Here is a 9,628-nt window from a genome sequence, read left to right as displayed (position 1 = left end):
CTCAGAGCACTTTATACAACATGCCTGATTCACCCATTCATATCAGCACATTTTTCTACACCTAGTGCATTCTATCTAACATCCACATACTGGGGTTCAGCATCTTGTGTGATACCTTTGGTGTGCAGACTGGAGAAGCCAGTGATCAAACCACCAACCTTCCAATGAGCAGATAACCTGCATTACCTCCTGAGCTACAGACACCCAAATTGTACAGCTACAATATGTGGACCCAATAAATCAGTAAAAAATTGTATAATATAAATATTATTTGGGTGAAGTTTTTATTCACTATATGTTTTTTTTGTTGGAGATTGTGTACAAACAATAATCTCAGAAATCATCAAAACAGGGACTCAGACCAACAACCTACTGATCAGTATAGCACATCTATAACCTACTCAGCCTAAAGCAGGGTGAATCCAGGACTGCATCAGAGAATACACACATGTCAAAACAAAATCCATAGCTTACTTATTTTTACTTCAGGTTGGGAACATGGCTTTGATTCTGTTAGGAAAAAGAAAAAGAAATGCTTTTATCAATTTTTCAACAGGGTCATCTGTTTTTTATTTGTCTTGGGTTTTTTTTTTTCCAAATCCACTAAAGTTATTAAAGATGAACCTAATATAATTACACGAGTTGTTTAACTGAGGTAATCACTCTTTCCCCCACAGTCCTACGATTTTTCCCTTTTTCTGTAAAGCAATGCAAATACATTTTTAATACTTTCAGTCAAGTATTTAATATTCATACAGGAATAAACTACAACAGAAACACAGTCACAAATATAGGCATTAAATATACAGACACCATATTTACATACACATTTAGTACAAATATAATGTTTAAAGGGAGTCTGATTCTTCAACTGAAACATTTTTGTAGAATATATATGTACTGGAAGTGCTGGGTATACAAGTCTGGCCTAAGTCTTCGGTCAGAAAGACTGCAGCAGTCCAGGAGTTTAGTTCACCGTCTTTAATGAAGCTTCACAGAAGAAATGGTTACAGCAGGGCTTGCCAGGATAAATCCAACCGTGATACAGCCAGATATGCACTTATAATCGTGGCAGATGCAGTATAGGTGACTATAAGCATGGTTGTCTGGAAACAGAAACAGGTAATACTATAATTAGTAGGGTCCGCAAGGGGTCGCTGTAAGACCAGAGGTTGGCTAAATAGCACATATCTTCCCAGTTGCTAGTACTAAGGCAAGAATGTGGCAAGCTAACAACAGTTAAACTAAACAATAAACAACAGAAAAATCCTTTAACCGCGGGATGTAATCATTGGAGGAGATTCTGGCAGCAATAATTAAAGCTGACATGGGCTCTTTCACAAAATCAGGAGGATGTGTGCTCATCTTCCAGCACCACACAGCACAGAGGATGCAAATATCACTCAGTATAAACAGGTGAAACGGCGCAGTCCTGTACCGCGTCTTCACCTCGGCAAAATTAAACCAGTCGAAATACCAAATGAGGCCAACAGTGGCTCGATGAAGCCATTCTCCACAAGGACTTTCCATGAAGTTCGTCTTGGCTGTGCAAGCGAAGAAGAATAAAACTAGCCAAGTGCAGATGAAGTGAGCGAAGATGAACCAGGGTAGCACGGAGGCGAAAAGAACGAGGGCAGTGAGACGACAAGAAATGAGTACCAGTGTCACGGCCTTTTAAGTTCTGGCGTTTATTTCGTTGAAAAATATAAACAAAAATCAATCCAATAATTTCAAACATAAACGAAAGTTAACTTAACCTGATTTGAGAAGTTCAAAAAGTGGCAAAAAAATAAAATAATTTTAAACCCTCCCGTCGTCCCAGCTGATATTTGGTAAATAAAACTTTTCCACCACACCCTCCAGGGTGCTCTTAATCCCTTAATTAATGAGAGGGTCCAGAAGTAAACAAACTAATCACTTTTACAAACCTTTTCCAAAAGTAAAATTAATGGCTGGGGCAGCAGTCGTGTGGTGTTGCAAAGAAGGACCCAAAATGCAGGCACTTGCTGTGATGCATGGGAGCTTTATTGTGGACGGTGAAAATAACAAAAGCGAGGACAGAACTAAACATAAACCTAAACTGAGGAAACCATAACTCACGGAATAAGACACAGGGGGAAAACATATGGAGTTGATATGGGGATGAGAGCGGAGACTGGAGAGAGAGACGCGATTACCAAACAACACAGATGGAGCGACGACGAGCAGAAGCAAACACACAGTAGAAATACACACCAGGTGATTAGGAAAAGACACGCAGGGGTGGACACAGCTGAAACTAATGGCTATAACGAGACACAGACCTTCCATCAGCGTGAATGTGTGTGTGGATGGGCGGATGTCTGAATAGCGTTTTGGGGTCCTTAGGGACTATAAGTAAAGCGCTATACAAATACAGGCCATTTACCATTCAAAGTAAAAACACCAGGAAAGGAAACAGGTAGGGATAACAGAAACACTAAACACAAGACCCAGCCCCTAAGAACGAATACAAAAACAGAAGAAACTAGAAAATAAAAACAATAAACTCAAAACACTGATTCAGCAACCCAGGACCATGACAATTACAAATTTTCATAGCAAAACTAGGTAAGCATATTCTTACTGTTATAACAAACATAACTTTTTAACAAATCTGTATTTTTATTGCAGCGAATAGGTAAGGTTAAAGTTTAACACTCACTTTTGAGATTTGCAGACATGAAAAAACGGGGATCCAAACACTGTCTCGCAGCCTTTTCTATTAAAATACCTCATGTAGCACTAAATCCGGTATCTGAACATAGTGAAATATCTTCATTTTTAACATATTTATGGCTGTGATGAACCAGCATCTCTCTCATGTGTTCTACTACGTGTGACATGACGGTCATGAGTCTGCACACAGACGTCGTGTCGATGGCGCTGTGGTGAGGTCAGAATAACTAAGAGCTGATTGCGCTCAAAACGGAGACTTTTTTTTTCTGATTGTAAACAGCCTTGAAAGTTAAATGTTGCTACCAGGGGCGTCATAGTGGAAGCAAAAGTGATGCTCAGATAAAGACACCCAAGGAGCCAAAGGAAGGAGGCAGCCGCAGGTCTCTCTCTCAAGGATGTAACACAAGATGAGCTCATACAGTGGCAATTAAACGTTATTAAAACAGCAAATATATTTTATCGGTGTGGTTGGTTTTAAGGCTGATTTAAAAAAATGCGTTCTTTTCTAAACAGAGGAGAGTTCAGCTTTTTTCATTATAACACAGAAAACGAAGACGTCATTTATTCATTGTTGAAAATCAGCGCAGTTTCAAGTAAACTGTGTGTCGGAAACATTAATAGATCAGTGCGCCCGCTTGTTTGAAATATTATGAGTAAGCCACAGGACCACAGGCAATAATCTGGGAGTGGGCAAAAAGACGTGATAGAGGCGGATAGAAGTGAAGAGAGCGTGGAAACTAAAGGTTTTCTACCACAGAGAAGAGCTTTTGCGTAAGTGGTGAAAATGGTTTTCGGGCCTTTTTCAAACATTAAAGGAAAGAGAGAATCAGGCCATGACGTCAGAAACTCTGACAGCCCGTTCTTTGTGGGCGTTACCTATTTTCAATGAGCCAATATGGAACGTTGTTGTGGGCGGGGCCTGGTTCAAAGATGAAAGGCAAGAGAACCAGGCCGTGACGTCACAGTCAACCCAAGTCTATAAATTGCAGGTGAAACCCACACTGGACCAGCACGTTTCTTACAGTCACGAGCGATTCACTGGATGAGATTTTGTTCTGCGACCCTCAGTCATATTTGAATGTTTGATTCATTGTAACATCGTAGCTTAAATGTCAAAAACGAGTGACCAACAAGCAAAACCAGAATTAGTGTGCACTCTGCCAGAGAGTACACTGGGCGACCTGGAGGTCGAGGAGGAAGAAAATTTAAAAAAAGTCCTGGAAGAGCAGAAAATGGTGAAGGACACAAAAGAAATCCAGAACAAAGTGGACGAGCAGACAGAACCATTAGCCGAGGCTGAGACAGAGAAAAAAGACACGGCAACCCCAGATTCCTCCTCAAAGTTGTGTGTCAACAAAGCTGTTCAGTTGATGGTTTCAAACGCCACAGAAAAAGCTGAACTGAACCAAGTGAAAAATGCACTCGAAGAAACGACCAAACTGGCAAAGAAAGAGTGTGAAGAGGCCAAAAAAGCAGTGAATGAAGCACAGGCAGCACTGTCAGAGGAGAAGACAATGGTAGAGGACGCAAAGAGACAAACTGAACAGGAAAAACAAGTGTTAGAAGAAGTGCAGTTTGTATTCAAAGATGAGACCAATCGGGCTTCAGCTTCAGCTTTGGAAAAGACACTGAAGCTGCAGAAAAAGGTGCGCGTCAACTGGGTTATTCAGTTGGTGGTTTTACTGGCCAAAGAAAAAGTCTCCTCCAAATACAAGATCTTCACAGAGCGCCTCACTCCTAACTGCATCAGCCATCGTCTGATTGAGAAAATCTGGCCTGAAGTTGAGGAGAAACACTTGAATTTATCCCACGACAGCATTTTCAAAGTGGGCAAGGCCATTCTCAAGGATCTTTGCAACACACACAACTGCAAAGAAAACCTTTTGATTTTTAATCTGAGGGAAGAGCTTGACAATATTACCGTCTCAATCTTCACCAAACACCTCTTGGCATTACCAGCAAGAGTACTCAGTGTCTCTAAAAACAGGCAAGAGTACAAGGAAGTTGTAAAAAATGTGACCAAAGATCTGGTAATGCACGCCATGAGCGAAGGAAATGAGACGATGACACTGAATCCAGTAGCATCCGAGTTTATTGTAGAGAGGCTTTTCCAGAAGATCTGGGACAAAATTTTGTCAAAAAAGTACAAAATGTCCTTGGAGAACATTGGAGAACTCGCCCTGACAATATACAATGAACTCCATGACAGGTGGGATTCTCCAATACTCTTAATGTGGTCAAGAAACCCAGTAATGGATGAAGCAATCGTCAGCAGCTTCAAAAAACATGCAAAATTGAGGAGCCAAAACATCATCTTTAGGGCTTTCTCATGTGCACGCTAAAATCGAACCAACACGTGCATGTGAATATTCATTTCAATTGGGCTTTCTAAATTTAATTTTGAAACCAGAGTGGTTAAAAATCACTACTCTTCTTCTCCCAACTTCCTTCCCTCATCACCAACTGGCCGAGGCAGATGGCCACCCCATCCTAGAGCCTGGGTCTGCCGGAGGTTTCTCTCTTTTAAAAGTGAGTTTTTCCTTCCCACTGTCGCCAAAGTGCTTGCTCTAGGGGATTGGAGTCTTTGTGCATTATTGTAGGGTCTTGACATTATAAAGCACCATGAGGGAAGTGTTGTTGGGATTTGGTCTGTTTCTTAACTCAAAAAGTCCAGTTACAACAGGACATTTTGAGTTAAAAAACAAACAAAACAAAAAAAATTAATAAAAATAAAAATAAAAACTTTGAATTTGTGCTTTGTTTCATTTACTATTTAAGAAGTTTGTTCTTCCTGCAACTTTTACAAACCACAAACAACAAATAGCTGAGCTGTTGGATTTACTAAGTGCATCCAAGAATACAAACAAGCAGTCCTCACACACATTTGAGAAAAACTGAGAGACCTTTGAATCTTTATAGCTTACTGAATATTCATCTCTTTACTTTGTCTGCATGTGTCCACTTTTTTTCTTTTTCTATTTGTATTATTCTCATTTCAAAGACATTCAAAGCTATTTGGAGACATGCAGAGTTCCTTAAAGATGAACCTAATATAATTACACGAGTTGTTTAACTGAGGTAATCACTCTTTCCCCCACAGTCCTACGATTTTTCCCTTTTTCTGTAAAGCAATGCAAATACATTTTTAATACTTTCAGTCAAGTATTTAATATTCATACAGGAATAAACTACAACAGAAACACAGTCACAAATATAGGCATTAAATATACAGACACCATATTTACATACACATTTAGTACAAATATAATGTTTAAAGGGAGTCTGATTCTTCAACTGATAAACATTTGTGTAGAATATATGTACTGGAAGTGCAAACTGATGGAGGTCAAATAACAAAGTGTTTGTGAATAAGAGCAGAAATGCGAATAAACATGAAAAAGACTTTGAGGTTTACAAAAAGGTTTGACAGCTGTTGAATGCAAGGAGAGAAACATTTTGGACTTTTAACTGTTTCTTAAGTGTTACAGCATGAACTTCTCTTATGGCTGTTCATGCTTTCGCAAAGTAATTAAGTGAAAGAAAAACAACTAAATGACAGAAAAGTTCTCTTTATTTACTACTATAAAATACTATACTATAAAAAATGACAATGGGTCCACAGTAAGAAAAAGTATCTGATGACCAATCATAGAGGAAGGAGATCCTAGCAGGGACAGGAGTTAGAACAGGATCCCCAAAGAGTGAATAAGATCAATCTTACTGTTTCAATGAAGTCTGACTGTATATAATATAAAACACATGAATTATTAACAGCAATATTTCCAGAGGAACTGAATGACGGTGAGGCGAGGGAACTGAAGCAAGTGTCCTGAAGCAAAACAAAAACAAAAACACAGGACAAGGCTTTATGATGGAAATGTCTTTTTTAAATAAAAGCAAAAAACAAAAATAACACAAATATAATCTAAAAGAAATGTTCATTCTTTTATGCTCACAGTAGGCTGTAACATTGACACTTTCTGATGTCACCACTGGAGGGGGCTGTGGTCCAGCTGGTCTCAGCTCCAGCTTTGTTTCGCACCAGTACTGGGCTCCATCATCTTCTCTATTGGAGGTGATGTTCAGAGTGAAGGTTTCATTCACGGGTTTCTTCTGTTCACTGTTGGACTGTAGGTGACCCAGTGCTGTGTTTCCTCTGTAGAAGGTCACAGTGAGGCTTTGAACAGGAGCTACGTTCTGTACGCTACACTGCAGGGTGTACTGCTGATTCTCAAACATCATCTCAGTGTGGTTTACAAAGCTGATGGAGGCACTTTCTGGAGACTCTGAGACGACAGGGAAAGAAACAAAAATGTAAAGAACAACATGTAAGCTAGAGGCTTGAAAACATCAGCAGAATGACTTTATATTTACACATACAACAGAAATCAAATTCCGATTATAAATATAAAACTCACTAGCAAGTGTCACATGAACATACTTACGATACACATTTATACTGAGAGTGCTATTATAACACTGATCACCAGCATCAGTGTTATAATAGCACATGACATATGTTTCCCATTCAGTCAGTTTGTCAACTGTCCAGAACAAGGTGGTTATATATTCTGTGACTTTTCCCACAGCGTGCTCCAAACCAGAAAGATTTCCATGGCATCCCACCTCACATACAACACATGTAGCATTGGCTGGGTCACCATACTTCACTATCAGTGCAGGTGGAGTAAACACAGGATTGTTTGTGCAGCTAGAATCTGTAAGAAACACATTAAATGTATGAGACAGCACAATTAATATCAAACCGAAATGCTGCCAACACTCACCATGTTGTTATTTTTTCGTAATTTATTACAGATTTTCTTGTAGATAAAAAAAATAATGTGCACTTTGCAATTTAACTGCTTATTTCGTTCACCAGACGCTGACACCTGAAATAAAAGCGAGATCAATCCTTACCGCAGCTGGACACTTGGTGGATGCACAGAAAAGTAACTGAGGAGGAAACCAGACGAAAAAAAATGGTCAAATGTCATGATGAAAATGTTCAAACACAAAGTCCAAAGGTGGTCAGAGAGGGGATGGGCTGGTTTGTTTTTCTGTTGCAGAAGAACAATATTGGCAGTCTGGCCTGTTTTACAATGACACACCGTCTCTCTTTTCTTAATCTTGCAAATTGTGAAAGTCAAAGTGTAGCAAGTCACCGGTCAGGGAGCCTGAAAGAAGCAGGTCAAGCCTGTCTCCTAAGGGGGTTCCCATTTATATTTCCACCCACAGTTCATTTTAAATTGACTTTACAGAACATAATGTGAACAAGTGCAGAGTGCTGTAGAAATCTCCCCCTGACATACACAGCACATATAAAAATAATCTTCAATAATAAAAGAAAGATTAACAAGTCGTTATTATTCGTTTAAGAATCAAGAGTGTGAGAGGCAGGAGGTGCTAATCAAATGCACCTGAATATTTGATCATCAACACGTGGGATCACCTGTGTAAAAGCAGAAGCTTTATGCTATATGTTAGACTATACAGGCCTTAGTTAGAACATTAAATCGCTTTGCAGTCACCGTGAGTTCCTTTGTATACTCTGACCGCTTGGCTGAAAAATACCTCTATTGGAGTAAAGTCCCTTAGACACATTTATTTATGTATATAAATTTATTTGTGTATGATTATAGGTAGTCCAGATTTAGAGGCAACAATACTGAATGTTTGGTAGTTCAGGCTTAAGGAAGAAAGTTATGTGCTCATACGTCACAGTAAAAATGAATGGGCGGTACATTCCTTTCCTCTTCCCTTCCTGGAGACCTTTATCACTGTTTTCTAACACTCCTCGGATGCTGCCTATTGTAAGTACCAAGTTCCAGCCTTGCATAACAGTAACAACTGTATCAGTTGTCCAAGGAGCTTGGAAAGAACAGCGTCTGGACTTCTTTAAGCAAGGCTGGATTAACATCCAGCTGAGAGAACTCTTAACAGAGTTAAGAGAGTCCTAGTCTCTCTGCTTACCTGTGAGATTTTGATTTTTGATGACACGTTCACACTCCTTTTTGAGACCTTGCAGATTTTTTAGCATTTCCTTTGTTCTAATGTGTTCAAAAGCTGATTAAAGGAAATCAAAAGTTCATGTTAGTCGACAACTCTGCTAAGAAAGAGTAAAACACATCAGCTGGATTAAAACAGCTCAACCAACTGAAACTTTCATCATCATTAAATCTACAGTAAATCAGGTCATTCTGTTGAAGTGAAACGACACTCACAGAGACGATAAATCACAATGAAAGCAACTGCCAGGAGGGAACCGAGAACCAGCAGGGCAACTTTCTCTGTTGTGACCTTTGACCCTCTTTTTGATTTTGCATGTTGAGAGTCAGGATCTTCACCTGATGAAGATTTAGAGGAAATAGATGTGCAGAAGTTAGACAAAATAATAACCAACTATTATACCAGCTTTTTTGTAAAGTACTAAACAACCACAATGAACCAAAGTGCTGTACAAAAGAATAATTATATAAAAACACAACTGTGACACATGATCCCACCAGACTCCAAACAGCTCCACTGACGTCACATCAATATATCTGTCTGTATTCTGTAATATATTTGAATTTCAGTTTTACACAAAGTTTCTAATGTGATTTAAAAATTGCTTAAACAATCTTTCTTACAAGGACAGGAAAACCACAGTTCAGTAAATGACAATGTGCTCATAGCAGTCACATCACACATCCTGTCCCCCTCCTTAAGCACCTAGAAATCATTTGATGTCTTTAACTGTGTGTTTATCTATTATTTCTGGCAATACTTCACCTTAAAGTGTCAGTTTACCCTGAAAATAAGTACAGGCTACATATTTTTTCCTCCAGCCTGTAGTAATATTTACACAAGGTATGAATTTATATTTTGTAAATGTATTATTAGTATGAATGGCCAGATCCTCTTAGTATTTCTAGATATTTAATTCATG

The 9,628-nt window shown here is 39.0% G+C and overlaps 1 long non-coding RNA gene across 1 annotated transcript; it reads right to left on the bottom strand.

Moving 5' to 3' along the window:
• Window positions 1-5,875: 5,875 nt before the first annotated feature.
• On the bottom strand, window positions 5,876-7,923 carry LOC143414705 (uncharacterized). Its single transcript, XR_013095394.1, has 3 exons — window positions 7,618-7,923; window positions 6,654-7,415; window positions 5,876-6,526 (listed from the first exon to the last, which is right to left on the bottom strand). It is a non-coding gene; the product is annotated as an uncharacterized LOC143414705 (long non-coding RNA).
• Window positions 7,924-9,628: the final 1,705 nt, after the last annotated feature.

This window comes from Maylandia zebra, linkage group LG22 (genome assembly GCF_041146795.1).
Source record: "Maylandia zebra isolate NMK-2024a linkage group LG22, Mzebra_GT3a, whole genome shotgun sequence".
Lineage (NCBI taxonomy): Eukaryota > Metazoa > Chordata > Actinopteri > Cichliformes > Cichlidae > Maylandia > Maylandia zebra.
The sequence above is the reverse complement of the archived record's forward strand: the minus strand, read 5'-3'. Positions and strand labels throughout refer to the sequence as shown.